The sequence below is a fragment of the Cetorhinus maximus genome, chromosome 15 (genome assembly GCF_964194155.1).
Source record: "Cetorhinus maximus chromosome 15, sCetMax3.hap1.1, whole genome shotgun sequence".
Taxonomy (NCBI): Eukaryota; Metazoa; Chordata; class Chondrichthyes; order Lamniformes; family Cetorhinidae; genus Cetorhinus; species Cetorhinus maximus.
In genome coordinates this window covers 49,080,799-49,100,927 of record NC_135893.1, presented here as the reverse complement: position 1 = coordinate 49,100,927, position 20,129 = coordinate 49,080,799, and positions in this window count along the sequence as shown.

Here is a 20,129-nt window from a genome sequence, read left to right as displayed (position 1 = left end):
TTTCAGGCTGTAAGAGGCCTACATTTGCTTTCACTAATATTTTTCTTTTTGCATACTTATAGAAGGTTTTACAACCACTTTTATGTTCCTTGCAAGTTTACTCTCATACTCTATTTTTCTCCTCTAAATCAATCTCTTGCTCCTCCTTTGCTGAATTCCAAACTGCTCCCAATCCTCAGGCTTGCTACTTTTTTCTAGCAACTTTATATGACTCCTCTTTGAATCTAATACTATCCTTAATTTCTTTTGTTAGCCCTGGCTGGGCTGCTTTTCCTGTTGTGTTTTTGCACCATAAAGGAATGTATAACTGTTGCAATGTATACATTTATTCCTTAAATAGTAGCCATTGTCTATCCACCATCATGCCTTTTAATGAAATTTCCCAACCTATCTTAGCCAACTTACGCCTCTTACCTTCGTACTTTCCTTTGTTAAGATTTAGGATCCTAGTTTCAGATTGAACTACTTCACTTTCCATCCGAATGAAGATTTCTATCATGTTATGGTCACTGTTCCCTAAAGGATCTTGCATAATAAGATTACTGATTAACCCCTTCTCATTGCACAATACCAAATCTAGGATAGCCTGTTCCTTAGCTGGTTCCTCAACATACTGGTTTATAAAAACCATCTTGTACACACTCCAGGAATTCATCCATCACAGTATTATTGCTAATTTGGTTTGCCCAGTCTATATGTAGATTAAAGTCACCCATGATTACTGTAGCACCCTTGTTACATGCACCTCAAATTTCCTGTTTAATGTCATCTCCTGCCTTATCACTGCTGTTTGGAAGCCTATAGACAACTCCCACTAATGTTTTCTGCCCCTTGTTGCTTCTTAGCTCCACCCAGACTGATTCTACATCTAGATTTTCTGAGCCAATATCCTCTCTTGCTATTGCACTGATTTCATTCTTAACTAACAACGCCACGCCCTCTCCTTTTCCCTTTTGCCTGTCTGTCCTAAATATCAAGTACACTTGGATGTTCAGTTCCAAGCCTTGGTCACCCTGCAGCCATGTCTCCATAATCGCCACCACATTGTACCTGTTTACATCTATTTGCGCTGTTAATTCATCTACCTTATTGTGAATGCTCCGTGCATTCAGATTCAGTGCCTTTAGACTTGTCTTTTTAACATTTTTACATATTATTTTTGTACTTTGGCTGTATTGCTGCTAGCCCTTCTTTCCTCTGCCTTCCTCTTGCTTTCTACTTTTCCATCTTTCATTCCTATCTTTGTTTCCCTCTCTTGTGTCTCCCTGCTCAGGTTCCCATCCCCCTGCCAATCTAATTTCTGGGTTTCCCATCCAATCCATGGCAAGGGCATGATATGGACCTGCATGACAACGCAGTATTTTAAGGGACACTCCAACCATGCAATCTGAAGGACTTTCAAGCAAGCAGCAGAATGGACTCCAGAGGGGTAAAGGCTGCACCTCATTCCTGTGCCTCGTCCCTGGATGTGCTGCTGGGGGTTTGTGAGAAGTCAGAGAGAGATACTGTTCCCCAGCAACGGGAGGAAGAAACCTGCAGCAGACACCAAGAAGGTGTGGGTGGAGGTTGCTGAGGATGTCAGCAGCAGGAATGTACTACCATACTCTTGGATTCTTTGCAGGAAATGTAATGACTTGAGCAGAACAGAATTTTATCAAAACAACGTTCCCTGATACACTCATGTACGTATCCTTGTGCAACTACAAAGCCTTAATCTTCCATTTTCTGCTACTCCTGTGAGGTTCAACCCTTGTGATTTCAGCTGAGGCAAGGACAGGCTGCTCAGATCCCTGCTCTGCCATTTCATAGGCTTTTGTGTGGGCTTGGAGACCTGTGAGGGACCCACCAAAGACACTTCCACCAGCACATGTGCAGGGGCAGAGTCGGCATCAGGAGATGAGACAGGATATGTATGGGTCACTGACTGAGAGTTGGGTTGTGGGAGTGAAGTGGAAATGTTCTGAGTGGAGTTCCCTATTCCATATCCTCTTTCCCAATTTTCCCTCACTTCACTGCTCTCCCACTGTGCTAGAGAAGACTTTGATAGAGATCAGTGTGGCTCTGTAAAGCCAAAATTATTTATCTGTCATCATAGTAAAGGTGGCAGACATGTTGGCATCCAGATTCTGCATGCTGATGTTGAAGGTGGTGAGTCTTCATGCTGGTGTTGAAGGTGTGCATAGCTTCATTTGATTGGATTGTATGACAGTCCATGGTGCTGGTCACTCTGTCCATGGAAGAAGACATCATCTCAGTAGCTGGTGACATCACCCTCCCCTCATGCTTGAGGCAGACCCCTCCAATCTCCCTGAAATTGTGGTGAGTTCACTTCGAAGGCCTGTCAGATACATCGCACGTTATTTACTGCTGCTCAGTGATTCTCCTCTTCATCAACGGTCCCTGGGGTGCAGCATCTGTGTCCAGCTGAGCGGAGCTTGGAGAGGCTGCCCCCTCCAACACAGACTCTCCACTGCTGTCCCTAACACCACCATCTGCTATCACTCACTTTTGATGTGAGAGTCACCAACCCTCTCTCTAAGTGATCCCACTAAAGTGTGAGTATCTGATCTAGTGAATGGTAAAGGTGAGTCCTGTGACAGTGCAGCCTCGGAGGGATTCATCCCCAATGAGGAATTGTCATCAGCAACTTTCACCAATTGCTGCTACATTGCCTGAAGGCCTGTGGGAGATGAAAGATATGAACAACTACTCTTCACTAAAGGTGAAGAATACAACCAGAACTAACATCTCGGGCAGAATTTTCTGCCTGTCGGGCGGGCGGGCCCGACCCAATCTCCGGCAGGCGGGGAGCCGATCCCCGCCAGAGAAGCGGGCCCCGCTGCCATTTTACATGGGTGGGCTAATTAAGGCCCGCCCAGCGTGACATCCGGTGGGAAGCGCTGTGCGCTCCCTGTGCAGGCGGGGGGATTCCCCAAAAGCAAGAGTGCGCTCTTTTGTGCATGCGCACGAAAGAGCGCACATCTCCTTGAGGCTAAGTGCTGCCTCAGGGAGATTGCTTCCACTTTTAAAAAGATTAAAAATAGAAAATTATTAAACTTTTTAGAACCCTGCACGAAACCTCATCCCGCCGGCGGATGAGGTTTAATGTTTTTTCTATTCCCCGCTGGGGCTCCTGGCCTGCCCGCCAACCTTAAGGTTGGACGGGCAGGTCCTTTAATTGTTGAAATGATCCTGTCAATGGCCTCAGTTGGCCATTGACAGGTCGGCGGGCGCACAGCTGATTTTGCTGCGGGCCCGCCTTCCCGAAAATTTAAATGGGGCGGGGTGACATCGGGGGTTCCGCCTGACGTCATCCCACGTCATTTTACGCATCGGTGAGCAGGCCCCGCCCCCTGCTCGCTGACAGCAAAATTCTGCCCATAGAGTAGAAGAAACACAGATGGTTATTAAAAAGAAATCTAAACTTAGCCACAAATTAGTTATTGAATATTCAGAATGAAATGATTAGCTCTACATGGCTTCTGTCTGGGGTTTGAGATGGTAGTTTAAGATGTCTGCCTTTGTCCAGTGATATCACTCTTGTTTCTGAGTCAAGGTGTTGTCTGTTCAAACTCCACTTCAGAGGCATAAGCACATAGCCTGGGCTGAGGAAGTCACTGTCCGATGCTGGTCTTCAGACAAGATGTTAAACTGACTGACCTCTCAGCTGGAGGTAAAAAATCCCATAGCACTATCCAAAGAAGACCCAAGAGAAGCCAGATTGAACGCCAGAGAGATTTAGGTTTAGTGAAAAACAAACAAAGCCTCTGTTGCACTGTATCTTATTGAGTTGATTTTAAAAAATCAGTAAATAACCAATAACACAAGTTTTATTTTTACAGAATGCAGTGAGATAGCTTCCATCACATAAATAGAATATTGACTGAATTGTATTTCTTTATTTTTAAGATAAGAAAGGTCTTCCGGATGATTTGTTGATGAAATTGGATTTACTTGACAACGGAATACAAATCCTCCAAAATGAAACTGTTCAGGTTACAACGGCAATTTTATACTTTCAATTTTTATGCTTGTGTGATATAAAATCCATGAAAATTTTATGGCAAATTTACTGATTTTTGGATTATTCCCGAGTGCTGTGTTATAACTGCATTTTGGAATGCTGCCATTATGGTCTGTGTTGTTGTTCTATTGGCTCTGAACCCAAAAGACAATACTGTAAAATTGACAGTCAGACTATCAAAGATGAAGCTCATTTTTTGTTTTGCAAGGCCAAGTGTTGCTAAAGGTTAAATGGCAGCTTTCTGATAAAATAAAAATTGGAAGGATGAGGCATGTTCTAAGTGGCAAATAAATACATTGTCCAAATATTCCTCTCTACCACATACGTTGACTACGCTCAGCTATTTAAACTTTATCAGCTTATTTTTCATTGCACATATAAGATGCCTCAAAGTGCTTTTACTGAGCTGAGGAAATATTTTGAACATAAGGGGCAAAGGCAAACAAGAAAGGAGTTATGCAGGGAAATGAAGTCAATGCCAAAGAGATGGAATTTTAGAAACCTTTTCAAAGAGGGGAGGGAAGTGTCAAGTCGGAGGATTTAGGTGCGGACTTCTGGAGAGCAGGGTGTAATTGTTGAAAGAGCCAATAGCAATCGTGTTTTGACTAAAAAAGCAGATAAGCTGTAGATTGGTGTTAGAGGAGCTGTGCATACATGCAAGGATGCACTATTTGTGAGATTATGTAGGGGAAAGGTGGGCTTTGAAATTGAGAAAAAAGGATTTTAAACCAATTTTGCCAGCCAATTCTAGCAAGAATGGTGGATGATGAGCTTGCAGAACTTTGTATTTGTGAGGACACTGGCCTGAGCATTCTGAATAAGCTTAGAAAGCATTCAAGAAATTGAGCTTTGAGGTGATGGATTAGGGTTTTGGTAGCATTGGTGAAGAGGTAGATGGCAAGTAATGTGTAAGTTGCAGTGGGGAAGTATGCACAGTTCTAGATTTCCAGTGTGCCAAGGTTGTAGACCTCTGGATCCACCCTGAAATGGCAACCGGGTAGGCTGATGTGGTCAGGCATATTGTTGATGGTGGCACCCAAAGAGAGGTTTGAGTTTTGCAGTCAGCAAACAAAGTAAGATACATTTATCCTATGGCAATGAATCCCTCAATTTTGAAACTGAACAACCCCAGCTTCTGAGACCTAGCCTCATAGCTAAAATCCCCTCATCCTTGGAACCGTTCCAGTTCATCAAGACATTCAGTTAGATTAGTCAAACGTGACCTGCCTTTTAAAAATCTGTACTGGCTCTCCTTAATTAACTCAAACCTCTCCAAGTGCTTGTTGATTTTTTTTCCTAGTTATTGTTTCTAGAACCTTACCCACTGCTGATGTTAAACTGACCGGCCTGTACTTGCTATGAATGTTTTTACATCCTTTCTTGAATAAGGGTATCACATTAGCCACTCTCTAATCTTCTGGTACCTCGCCCATATCTTTCCAGTACGTTCTGCCTGTTAATTTTCACCCCATCTACTTCTGCTTCTATCAATATTTTGTCAACCTCCTGTTCCTTGGTAAATACCACTGCAAAGTACTCATTAAATATACTAGCCTTGCCCTGTGCCTCTGAGCATTTTTCACCCCCTTTGTCCCTAATAGGATCCATTCCACCTCTTATATAAAAGCAAAATACTGAGGATGCTGGAAATCTGAAACAAAAAGTGCTGGAAAAACTCAGCAGGCCTGGCAGCATCTGTGAAGAGAGAAACGGAGCCAAAGTTTTGAGTCTAATATGATTCTTCTGTGGAACTGCACTCCACCTGAAACTACCTGTTTACACTTTACCTGCGGTAGAAGATCATTTGTGTTCCTGTTTTTGTTGGCTGCCATTCTATCCCCATATTCTCTCTTTGCCAGCCGTATTCTTCACTTCCTCTCTCAACCTGTTGCACTTAATCTGGTTCTTGATACAAGAATTCATGTTACACGTATCAAACATCCTGGGTGGAATTTTACACTGGCGGGATTTTACGGACCCGCCGAAGTCAATGAATATTTGAACAGCTCGCTGCATTTTATGGCCCTGCCCCTGCCGCAATGGGGCCTTAAAATTCTTCCCCCTCTTTTTGTTTTATTTCATCATATTCTCTATTTCTCTCATCATCCAAGGAGCTCTGGCTTTGTCTCCCTTAGCTTTTGACCTTGTTAGAATGTACCTAGCCTGTACCTGAAACATCTCTCCCTTAAAGATCACCCATTGATCCATTACTGTATTCTTTGACAGTCTTTACTTCCATTTTACCCTGGCTAAATCATTTCTCATCCCATTGAATTTAGCCCTCATCCAATTTAGAAATTCTACTTCAGGTTGTTCTTGCTCTTCTCCATTACTAATCTAAGCCTTATGATGTAATGATCATTCTTATCCCAGTGTTCCCCATAGACACATGGTCCACTCGCCTATCTCATTTCCCAGCCCCAGATCCAGCATTGCTTCCTTCCTAGTTGGGCTGAGAACATCCTGATCAAGGAAGTTCTCCTGAACACATTTCAGAAATTCCTCCCCGCTTCTTACCCTTTACTCCATCACAATCCCAATCGATATTTGGGTAACTAATGTCTGCCAATATCACCACTCTATGGCATTGTACATCTGTGATTTCCCTACAAATTTGTTCCCCTCTCTTTCTCACTAATTTGAAGCCTACAGAATGCACCCAGTAGCATGATCATACTCTTCTCAGCTCTAACCAGGTAGATTCTGCCCTTGCCCTTTCGAGAACATCATCTATTTTCAACACTACAATGTTTTCCTTAATCAATTCTGCCACCCCATTTCCCTTTTTCCAAGCTCCAAGTCTTCATCATTTTTAAGCCACATTTCCGCTATTGCCACGACATCATATTCCCACATGGCTATATATGTTTGTAGCTCACCAACTTATCCACCACTCTGAGGTTTACATACACGCATTGTGAACCTACCTGTATTCCTCATAGTCCTTTTTAGCTTGCTGCTATCTAATATGGAACTACTGCCTTCTCTAGTACTGTCCAACACACTCACTTTATTCATTTTATTCCTGTTTTCTATTGCTATATGCTGATGCCCATTTACTTTAAACTACTGCACCCCAGCCCCAAGTTACATTAGTGAACCTCCCCACAAGGACATTGGTACCAGTTCTATTGAGTTGCAACCTGTCCCTTTTGAATAGGCACCTCCTGCCCCAGAACTGATCACAACCCCCAAGAATCTGAAATCTGAAGCCCCCCCTCCTGCACCCTCAAGCCAAGCATTGATCCTCCTTAACTTCTGGTTTCCACTTTTGCTAGCACTTGGCACTGGGAGTAACCTGGGGATTGCTACCTTCAATGTTCTGCTTTGTAACTTTCTCCCAAGCTGCTGAAAATCTGATCATAGGACCTCAATGCCTGCCCTCTCTATGCCATTAGCACTGACGTATGCCACAACTTCCAGGCCACTTCCTTCCCCATGCTGAATGTTCTGCATCCCCTCTGTGATGTCATTTACCCTGGCACAGGGAGGCAACATAGGAGACTCATGATGATGGGTACAGAAATGCTTGTCGTTCCCCTGACTATGGAATCCCTTATTAGGACTCATTTCTACTCTTTGCTGTTCCATTCTGCACAGTTCCTTGTCCACTGGTGCCATTGTCTGAACTGCACTCCTTTAAGGTGTCATCACTCCCGTAGTCTCTGATGCTGAGTACCTGTTTGAGAGTGGCACACACTCCAAAGATTCCTTGTACTTCCTGCCTCTTCCTACTTTTCTGGATGGACACCCAGTTCCTATCCTGACCTCTCACTGCTTGTGTGTAGTCCACCTCCGGGATTGTACAATCCAGGAAACTCTCATCTTTCCTGATGCTCTGAGTGATCTCAGCTTCCCCATAAGTTTGGAAATCCTGAGCCTGAGCTGAAGCAGCTGGAGTTTCTTGAATGCGGTCAGTCTGTTCTGAACCCCCCTCACCTCAATCAACCTGCACCCGAACTGTTTTATCCTCCCCTCCAGTCTCGCTGTACTCTTGGTCTCCCTGGTAAAAGTTGTCTTGTGCTGGAGCGGGTTAGGGCAAAGTCAGAGGGTTGGGTGATACATACATCAGGATGTAGATGAATGTATTAGTGTACTGAGCTCTGCTTAGGTCATTAAACAGCTTTTGGCACAAAATCCACGAAAGCAGCACCACCTTCCTGCTGCTGATATCATAGGCAACCTCCGGCCACGTTGTCTTTGCTTCACCTGCAGGTACCTTCATCCCATCAATAAAGAAGTGTGTCTCTGCTTGGGCCATTACAGCTTCTAATAGCATGACCTGGGAGGCATAGCTTTCGAACATCTGAACCCCGTTCTGCTAACTCCTTCTGTTGTTCACCCAACTCCATCAAATTCCATGTTTGGAATGTCGATTTAAACGCCAGAGTACACATCAACTCATATGGACCACCATCATGGCCATTCATGCTAATTGTTTGGGAAACCCAGAAATGATAAGATGATGCAGTGGCTGAGCTAAAAAGCCACTTATTGGCAATGCTGTACTTACTTCCAGGTATCCTGCACTACCAAGCGCCACCCAACCAACCCCACCCCCCCCACCCCCACCCGCCGCCACCGTCGCCGCCAACTCCCAGTGACTGGCAAAGTTAAAGTCCAACCCACAGAGTCTGAAATAAAAAGCGGGAAATGTAAATTAGATTTAAATCGTGCGCTGAAAGTGGAATAAAGATTCCAAAAAACAGATAGGATTCATTCCGTTCAATGAGATACCTGAGAGAAAGATAAAAGGGAACTGGCAGAAAAAGTAGAGATTGTTTTCCATGGTCTCCAATAATAATTAATTTATGAAGGAATGAAACTCCACATTTGTAAAAATAAATTTTCAGGGACAGAGAAGTCGTTTGTTAGTAATTATCGATTACCAAGCTGTTAAAAATTCACTTATCCAGAATTCACCGGCCCTAACTTTTTGGTGCCTTTAGTGGAACTAATGGGCAAGTATTTCAACTTTATGCCATTGCATATCTTTAAATGTCGAGTCCATTGGCAAGGGCAGTTACAGCACACCCTGCGGAGGAGCAGGGTATCTCTGACAACAAGGTCTGGATTCCTGAGTTTAACTGTGCATGTATAGACAACCAGAGTTGCTATTAGCTTCACTTTTATTCTTAATTCAAAGTCTCAGCAAAATGCACACGGTAAATTAAAACTAAAGATGTTTTATCCTTTTGGTTTTGCTTCCATTATGCTTATTAGAGCAGAGGGCTGTTATTGCAGGAAATTGCAATACTTGCTTATATGAGGAATCCTGTGTTGGCATCAAGCATATTCAGATCAGCTATAGCTTAATTTAGATTAGGGCAAAACACCCTTTATTGTGCCACACAATTTATGCAAAAAGATTATATACATGGAAGGGCATGGGCAGCATGCAGGAGAGTGGGAGTAGAGTCTGTGGAGAAAAATACTGGAGCGTGCTTGACGGACCAAATGGTCTGTTTCTGTGTTCCAACATTCTATGCAGGATGAAATTCAACATCAGCAGGGGGTGTTAAAGAAGTGGTAGCATACCAGTTACCTGTACATTTTTCACTCCTGCTGCTGGAATAGGCAAGAAAATTGGAAAATGCAGGCTTCTATGTAGATCGTTTTGAAACAAAATTGGAAGATAGCTCACTCTTCATGATGACTCACATAGCTTAGTCAAGAATGTGCTGTGACGTTAATCTTGTGAGTGAAAGTTCATACTGAGCTTGTTACTGGCAAGAAATGTTGATTAAATGTGGATATTCATTTATTGCAAGATTATTATGTTGTAGCAATTCGCATATGACTGTTTTACACAGGAAAACTGTAATTTTCAGAGATATAAATTAGCAATGTAGACATCGTAAAGTGGGCGTATGAGTAGCTTAATATTGATTAATGCTTTCTAACTGCTGGACTTTGCATTTCTCCCTTGTTAGGATAGAGAATTAATAGCAACCCTCAAGAGGAAATTGGAAGAAATGGAAGAAGATTTTGAGAACCGCCTTGCAGTATTGCAGGCTGACCATGACGAACTCCAGGTGATGCTTTTGACCTTTATATCTGGTAAAGAATAGCTTGATACTTGCTGACAAAGTGTCATCGTTGTTGTCAGCCGTATGTCTTTTCAAATATGCATTGTCAATCATCTGTTTTTTTAACTTGCTTTTAAGGGAACCGTTGGAATGATTTTTCAAATGGTCTTTAATCCTCCCTGAATTATATATCAATATTTGCAAATGTGTTTGTGCAGGGGATCCAAGAAAAACTTGAAGTACTTGAGGAAAAGAAGGTTGACAAAGAACTTTTGGAATTGGAGATCAATGGGGTAAGAATTTTTGTAACTAAAGAAGAATTAGCAGTGATATAAATATGCAGTATTCTCTTAGACAGTCCCTCGGGATCGAGGATGACTTGCTTCCACTATGTTTCACTGGTTTCTGAGATGGCTGAAAAGTTAAATGTGTGATCTGCAGACTTTGCCACATGTGGGGCAGGTGGTGATTGAGGGGTTGGGTAGATAGGTTTGCTTAGAGATTTGTTGGTGTGATAAAACAACATGGTTTTACTGAAGGGAAATCCTGTTTGACAAATTTATTGGATTTTTTGAGGATGTAACTAGTAGGTTAGATAAAGAGGAACCAGTAGTTGTAGTATACCTGGATTCCCAAAAGGCATTTGATAAGGTGCCGCACAAAAGATTAATATGCAAGGTAAGGGCTCATGGAGTTGGGGTTGATATATTAGCATGGATAGAGGATTGGTTAGTGGATAGAAAGCAGAGAGTGGGCATAAATGTGGCTATTTCAAGTTGGCAGGCAGTGAATAGTAGAGTGCCACAAGGATCAGCGCTGGGGCTTCAACTATTTACAATCTATATTAATGATTTAGATGAAGAGACAGGGAATAATATATCTAAGTTTGCTGATGATACCAAGCTAGGTGGAAAGATAAGCTGTGGCGGGGACACAGAGGCTGAAGAGAGGTACAGACAGGTTAGGTGAGTGGGCAACAAGAGGGCAGATGGAATATGATATAGGGAAGAGTGAAGTTATTCACTTTGGTCATAAAAATAAAAAAGCAGAACTTTTTTAAAAGGTGAGAAACTTGTAAGCGTTGCTGCTCAAAGAGACTTGGGTGTGCCGGTACAAGGGATACAGAAGGTTAGCATGCAGGTTGTCATGAAAGTATAATAATTTTCAGAATGTTTTTCTGGTTTATTGTAAAGTAGGTTTATTGGGGTAAGCAGTTAGGTCTGCCTGTGTGTGATTTAATTTGAAGTCAAGTAGACTGCAGGCTTTGACTCATCAAAAAAAGCTAGGTGCTTGATATGCTAATGAGTAAACTTGGATGCTGGCTTAACATGTAAGGCACGAAGGGAATTTGCATTTTTAGCTAGATGAAAGGGATTTTAGTTTGTTTACAAAGAGCCGAACAAGCAAGGCTAAGGAATGTGTTTATTTTTCCCAAGGGTTGCTGACAATAAATAGTAGCAACATGAACGTTTTTATATTGCGAGGAAGATACAGTTTCAAAGACATATAAAACAATCGAATTTACATGTTAAAAAGGAGAGAAACATATATAAAGGCAAATGAGGCTATGTGTCAGAGAAAGGCATTGTGAGATCTAACAGAAGTAAGTGAAATTGACTTAATGAAGCCCCCAGTATTTGTGCATAAGCCTGCTGTCTATCGAAACTGAAGCTGGAGGAGAAAACCATTTGGAATTTCACTGTCCAGGGTATTGTGTTAATTTGATGGTCTGTTTAAAATCTAAAATCTATTTTTGGATCACTGCCTTAAAGGGGGCGTAACTGGGAGTCAGGTTAATTAGGGATTTTAGGAGTTATCATAGTAGTAATTTGTAGTTCTATGTATGTGCTTAAAATCTTCTCTTTTGTTAATATTTTAATTTAGTTTTTTAAAAAAATCTCTAAAAGTCCTGGCTGTCTTATTACTTCTGAATTCAGTTCACACATCTTGAAATAAATACAAATTGCAAAACTGTTGTGATAGCGTGATCAAGTTTCCCTCGTGGATTTGATCCGCCTGGCACACATCATCTGCTGTGTCATAACAAGGTGCAGCAAATGATTAGGAAGGCAAATGGCATGTTGGCCTTCATTGCTAGGGGGTTGGAGTACAAGAATAAAGAAGTCTTGCTACAATTACACAAGGTTTTGCTGAGACTACGTTTGGATAACTGTGATCAAGTTTGGTCTCCACATTTAAGAAAGAATGTACTTACATTGGAAGAGGTACAGCGAAGGTTCACTAAATTGGTACCTGGGATGAGGGGGTTGCACTATGATGAGAGGCTGAGTAAATTGGGCCTATATTCTCTGGAGTTTAGAAGAATGAGAGGTGATCTTATTAAAATTCTGAAGGGACTTGATAGGGTGGATGCTGAGAAATTGTTTCTGCTGGTTGGGGAATCTAAAACACAGGGGCACAGTCTCAGGATAAGGGGCCGATCATCTGGGGTTAAAATGAGGAGAAATGTCTTCATTCAAAGGGTTGTGAATCTTTGAAATTCTCAGAGGGTTGTGGATGTTCCATCATTGAATACTTTTAAGGTTGGAATAGACAGATTTTTGGTCTGTCTGGGAATTAAAAGCTTTGGGAAGTGAGCAGGAAAATGGAATTGAAGCCCAAAATCAGCCATGATTGTATTGAATGGTGGAGCAGGCTCGATGGGCCGTGTGGTCGCCTCCTGCTCCTATTTCTTATGTTCTTAATGCCTTTGTGGCTTTGCCCCTCCCAAACTCTGTAATCTCCTCCAGCACCACAATCCTCCGAGATATCTGTGCTTCTCTAATTCTGGCCTCTTGTGCACTCGCTGTTTTAATCACTCCAACATTGGTGGCCGTGCCTCCTGTTGTCTAGGCCCAAAGCTCTGGAATATCTTTCCTAAATCTCTCCCCCTGTCTTATATCTTTTTTTCTTCAAGGTACTCCTTCAAACCTACCTCTTTGACCAAAGTTTCAATCGTCCAACCTAATATGTCCTTTCGTGGCTCGATGTCATACTTTGTTTTGTAATGCTCCTGTGAAATATCTTGGAACCTTTTTTTATTTTCAAAGGCGCTATATAAATTTAAGTTGTTTGCAGGCATATTTAATATTAGCATTGCTCTTCAGTTAACACTTAGTTTTAATCCTTTCTTTTGAAAGCAATCAGAAGTTATATTAATTCTCCTACTGGCAGAATGCTATGCACTTCTTTGTATGGTACTGATTAGGCAATGGTAACAGACTAAAACCACTGGCTTCCGTTAATTGTCCCACTAATACACTTGCTACTTTGCTATATGCCAACTGCCAGATTGATCTATTCAGAGGTAAAGAAGTTATCATTAGGCCGACATATTCCTCTTCAGTGATATTCTTTTCTTATTTCTCACTCCAGAAAGCTGACAAGAAAGCATTAGAATCTAAAGTGAGTAGAACACTGCTGGATGCAACAGCGCAGCAATTAAATGCAATGATGCAGGAACTATTGAATAAGGTGTGTGCCCAAGAGAAGGACTGGCAGAAAGTACTGGAGAAACTCCTTTGTGACATGGACTGCAAGGTAATAAGATCAGTATTTTGCTATATTATATATATGTATGTTCCTAACCATCTACCTGAGCGTCAAGTTGTTAGTAAAAGGAGTTAATCAAATTACTATGAAGCCTAGGCTGTCTAAGTATGTATCGGTGCAACCAACAAGTCTATACAAAATTTTTGATTTATTCAATTTAAACTGTTAACACTTCACATTCACTGCAAAAGGGCACTTGAAAATATATTAACATTCGCTGTTTGCAGGTGAATTTGAAACTTCCTGACCTGTTTTAGATTTTTGAGTTAATAGTGAAGATTTGTGATAATAAGAACAGCCAGTTCTTTCTAGCCTTTCATCCATGTCCCTGCGGTAGTTTTGAAGATCAGATTTTTAAATTGTGATTTGTCAGACTTACTACTTGGTGTATCCAATCTATTCTTCAGAGCCACAAGCACAATGCCTGCAAGTGATACCTAGCTGTCGTTGTCCTATAAGAGTTTGCTTGACAGGGCTCCTAAACCAATTTATTCTATTTGTTTGATTATCCACGCATGTCCTGAGCAGTTCTATATGTCAGAACCTGTAAGGCTTGTCGCTGTGTGAGCCCTACCGGGCCCCGTACCCACCTTGGCCAAAAAGGCCAGTGTCGGGAAACCAACATGCCGGTATTTTCAGGCCCTGTCCACCTCTGTTCCTGACCTCAGCAGGGTCGGAAAATGCTTCCCTTGTTCTTCCTTTGAGCCTATATTTCTGCATTCCATTTTGCATTTTCCATCTAAGTTTTATCCTCTAGTATTTCCAAGTCACCCCGGTTGTATCATTTCCCACTGTTTATTCTACACCTGTTCCCTTTCTGGTTCGTGACCATGTTATGAATTCTATCAACATTTTCTCAGTTTCTTAAAAACTTGGTCATGATGTTCTCTTCTTGGCTTTCCACTTAATGGACAGGTCAAAGAACTTCAGAAGGAATTCACATTTTTATTTGTTGAAAAAAAGAGACATGTCTAAGCTTTTCATCTTGCATTCATCAGGACACTTGCAAAAATACCAACATAAGGGGGAAACAACAATTTATACTGTACGTGAAGAGAGTATAAATTGTTGTTTTCCCCTTATATTGGTATTCTTGTGAGTGTCCTGATGAGTGCAAGACCAAAAGCTTAGGCATGTCTCTTTTTTCAGCAATACTCAAGTTCTGTACTACCAAACAACTACTTTTATTTGTATTTTAGTAGAGGTTAAAAAAAACATTTTATTTGTTAAGGGTTAAATAATAATCAGATGAATGGACAAAAGAAAAGCAACATGGATAGCAAAGAATGAAAATAGGTCAATGAAGAGAATTGTAAAAGATAATGATTCTAAGAAAAAAATCAGATTTATTATGCTATAAATTAAGTACTGCAAGCCTGTTCAGTAGACCTGCTGTGAAATGTTTTCTGGGATATACATTTAATGGGTGATTGATCTGACTAATTTCTAGTTCTGTGAAATCTGAATTAATTTTGTTACAGCTGGATCGACTGGAGCTGGACCCATTAAAGAAACAATTGGAGGAAAGATGGAAACAGCTAAAAAAGCAGTTGAGAAATGGCCCAAATTTTGAGGCAGATTCTGCTGCTGGATTCAGGAAGTGAGTGAATTGAATGCAAGCTAGAAAAAAAAAACCAGGAAAAATAATTTTATGGGGATAGAAATGACCTGCAGAGACGTGAAAGTAAGAATTTCCATGGATTTTCCCTGACCTGCTGCTTTGGAGGAAATGTGTGGAAATGTTTACACCACGTTTCTGGTCTTCCACCCGTCATCGGCCAAGTTAATGGGATGAAATTGGGAGCCCACAATGTTACCCCTGGAAATTTCCGCAAATTATTGTTAACTTGTAAAGTTGCAAATGAAAATAACCCCCTTATTCATCTAATTGTACTGGTACCGTTTTACAGAAGCAATTTGGACTCAAGAATCAGAAGCCAGATTTCAAAATTTGCAGATAACACCAAATTTAAGGATGTAGTTAGTACAGAGACTGCAACAAAATATAGGAAGACATTAATAGACTTTCAGAATGGGCATGTACGTGGCTAATGAACTTCAATTTGGATAAGTGAGAGGTAGTATATTTTGGTAGGAAGATTGAGGAGGTCACATACTCCTTGAAAAAACTAAGGAGCAGAGGAATCTAGGGGTACACAAATCACTAAACGTGGCAAGACAGGTTAATGAGGCCATTTACGTAAGTAAACCAAGCACATGCTCATTTCTAGAGAGCCAGAATTGAAAAGCAGGGAAGTTACGTTAACATTGTGTAGAACTTTGGTTAGGTTTCACTTATGAAATAGTTCTAGTCTCATTATTAAAAAAAGATATAGTGGCACTGGAGAGATACAAATTAGATTTGCTAGAATGATATTGGAACGGAGAGGTTATACCTATCAGGAAAGATTAAACAGGCTGGGGGAGGGGTGTGCCTCTCAAAAAAGAGTACTGATGGGTGCTTGGGTTTTGGAAATGCAATCCTGTACTGACCAACTGGCTTGCCAGTCATGTGACTCTGCCATGAGGCACTCTGCCTCTGGGGGCAGACATCCTAGGTCAGTTTAATAAAGGCTCTCACTGAGTACACACCAAAGAAGTCCAGCTGTCCTTAAACATGAAACAAGGGGTGGCCTGACAGAGGTTTTAAGATTACGAACAGATTTGATAGGGTAGACATGGAGAACATGTTACCATTTGCAGGCAAGACCAGAACTAGAGACCACAGATATAAGTCATTAATAAGTCCAATAAGGAATTTAGGAGAAGATTTTTTCCCAAGAAGTGGTTAGAATTTGGAACTCTCTACCACAGGGAGTGGTAAGGCAAATAGTATAGATATACTTAATTGGAATCTAAATGAGGGAGATAGAAATAGAAAGATATGCTGGTGGGGTTAGATGAAGAAAGGCAGGAGGTGGCTTCTTTGGAGCTTAAACACTGACGTGGACCTATTGGACTGAATGACCTGTTTCTGTATTATTAATAGCTTGTAGTTGTGAGAAGGGTGAGGAGGGATAGTTTAGCTTTGTCACAGGCAAATAGGATGTCATTTGTGTCTGTGGTAAGAGTAGTTTTGGTACTGTGGCAGGGCGGAGATCTGATTGGAGGGATTCAAACATGGAGTTCCAGCTGGGTTTGGGAGGCGACAACACTTGCAAGGACTTTAGAGATGAAAGGGAAGTTGGAGATGACGCAGCCATCTGCAATGACGGAGGGGTCAGTTTTGCTTTTTTTGGGGAGAGGTGTGATGATGGCAGCTTTGAAGGAAAGAGGGACAGCACCTGAGGAGAGAGAACTATTAACAATATTGGCTAACATGGGGACTAGGAGAAGGCGTTGGGTGCAGGGTCAGCAGTTTTAGTGAGAATAGGATCGAGGGGACAGGAGGTGGGTCTTATGGAAAACATGAGCTCAAAGAGGGCATGAGGGGAGATTGGAGAGAAACGAGAGAAAGATGCGAGTTCAGGGCTAGGGAAGGTAGCTAGCCGTAGAGACCAGGCTAGGAGAGGGGAAACGACAGAGGCAGCTAATTGGATGGCCCCAATCTTAGTATTACGAAACCTGAGTTCTTCTACTTGGAAGTGAGTGTGGAGCAGACTGGAAAAAAACACCTGCATTTGTAATTAGTGGTTTTAATTCTGGAGAGGCAGATGTTCTGTTTTGTCTATCATTTGTTTGTTTAGCTGTTTTGAGTTGGACCGCAACTGATAAAAATATACAAGGTGTGGCATGTGAAAAGGCTATGTAAACTGTGTTCAATAATCCCACACACTGTCAAAAATCTCGCCATCATGAATTATACCCCACCATTTAATCTTCTGCAGGAAAGTTCTATATGAATATTCCCTTATTCACACAACTAATTCATCCAAATTCACATCTCCATCCTTCAAACTTGTCCCTCTGTGTCCTGGGACAATTGGACACCATGATGATTAGATACTGGGGTCCGAGAGTTCCATTGAACTGCCAATTCCCCAAGATCAAACTGTGCAGAAGCAGTAATGAAAGGTTATAAAAAGGAACAAACGACAAAAACTCTTAGAGTTATCTTGTGTTGTAGTCAGTAAAGACCCCTATAGATGGTGGAAACTTGATATAAACTTGACGTGCTGTAAAAACCCAATGACATTGGGAAGAATTTAACGGTCGCGGTGTTGGGCCCGTCCACCCACTGGAGAGCCAGTGGCAACCCCACAGCTGCCATTTCTGGGAGCCCCGTTGGGATTCCCAACTCCTCCAGGGGCAATTTCCCACAGTATTTTCTGGTGTGGGACAGTTGCAGACCCCCCTCCCCCCCCACTGCTGGTCCTGCGGAGGGCCCGAGAATGAGGATTGTCACTGGAGCCCCTGGACGAAGGTGAATGAGGCACGATTATTGGGGACGGTCGGGAGACAGAGCAGGTACCTCCATTGGGCACAGGATGCCTGAGAGCCCGAGAAGGAGGGACCCCCTGCCCACAAGGCTGCAGGGTTTACCTGGGAGTTTGCCCACATGGCTTGGCTCTCGGCCCTGCTGGTTGAATACCAGTGGCCACTTAAGGGCTTCAATTGCCCTCCAGATGTGAAGACCATCCTTGACCCTTCCCATTCCAGACTTAATTGGGGATTTTGGAAAGTAATTAAATTCCACTTATTATTTTTGAGGAATAGACAGCAGTATATAGGAACATAGGAGCAGGAGTAGGCCATTCAGCCCCTCGAGCCTGCTCCGCCATTCATCTGGACCGTGGCTGATCTTCTACCTCAATGCCCTTTTCCCACACCATCCCCATACCCCTTGATATCTTTAATATCTAGAATTGATCTCTATCCTGAACATACTCAATGACTGAGCTTCCACAGCCCTCTGGGGTAGAGAATTCCAAAGATTCACCACCCTCTGAGTGAAGAAATCCCTCCTCATCAAAGTCCTAAATGGCTTGGCCCTTATTCTGACACCGTGTCTCCTGGTTCTGACCCCTCCAGCTGAGGGAAGCATCCTTCCTGCATCTACCCTTACTAGCCCCTTAAGAATTTTCTAGGTTTCAATGAGATCACCTCTCATTCTTCTAAACTCTAGAGAATATAGGCCCAGTCTTCTCAATCTCTCCTCATTGGCCAGTCCTGCTATCTCACGGTTCAGCCTGGTGAACCTTTGTTGCATACCCTCTATGGCAAGTATATCCTCCTTTAGGTAAGGAGACCAAAATTGTACACAATATTCCAGGCGTGGCCTCACCAAGGCTCTGTACAATTGCAACAAGACATCTTTACTCCTATACTCAAATCCTCTTGCAATAAAGGCCAACGGACCAGATTTGTACATTTGTGGAGGTTCACAGGATAGGGGAAAGGGGGACCCTTAGATTCATTTTGTTTTAGTTTCTTTCACTTTTGTTTCTATTTGATGGATAACCAGCATAGGTACCTGAGATCATGGAACAATAACTAGTTTATTAACGAACATGTATCGAGTTGGTCATTTAGAAAAGAAAATGTTTGAGAAAAATTCCTTTTGAAATCCAAACATCACAAAACATAACAAAATGAACTGAAACACTGTATTAAAAATAGTGCAGATAAATGATATTAATGCTACCTTGATAAAACTTGGCATTGTTAACCTGTTTAACTGTTCTATCACCCAATTTCAGACAGTTATTTGAGCGATTCAAGTGCATTTCCTGTGCAAAATCTACAAGGGTATTGGCAGGGCCGTAAGTAAATATATTTTCAAAAGGTTATTTGATACAGTTTGACATTGGCATTTAAAAGATGGAGTTGATTTGGGGATCAGAAAAAGCTGACACTGGTGATTATTGTCCTGCATCCTAAACCTCTCTGCTTTCAACAACAACAACTTGCATTTATATAGTGCTTTTAACATAATAAAACCTGCCAAGGTGCTTCACAGGGGCATTATAAAACAAAATATGACACTAAGCCATGTAAGGAGATATTAGGAAAGATGGCCAAAAGTTTGGTCGAAGATGTAGGCATTAAGGATTTTTTAAAAATTCTGTTATGGGATGTGAGTGTCTCTGGCTAGGCCAGCATTTATTGCCCATCCCTAATTGCCCTGGAGAAGATGGTGGCGGTGAGCTGCCTTCTTGAGCCAATGCAGTCCACCTAGTGTAGGTACACCCACTGTGCTGTTAGGGAGGGAGTTCCAGGATTTTGACCCAGCGACAGTGAAGGAACGGCGATATATTTACAAGTCAGGATGGTGAGTGGCTTGGAGGGGAACTTCCAGGTGGTGGTGTTCCCATGTGTCAGCTGCCCTTGTCCTTCTAGATGGTAGAGGTCGTGGGTTTGGAAGGTGCTGCCTAAGGAGGCTTGGTGAGTTCCTGTGTTGAGTGTCTCAAAGAGGAAAATTCTTCTGTTAAGGCGGTCCTTAAAATCTACCTCGTTGACCAAACCTTTGGTCATCTGGCCTAATATCTCCTTATGTGACTTGGTGTCAAATTTCCTTTGATAACGCTCCTGTAAAGTGCCTTGAGAGAACTTATATCTATATAGCACCTTTAATATAATAGGTT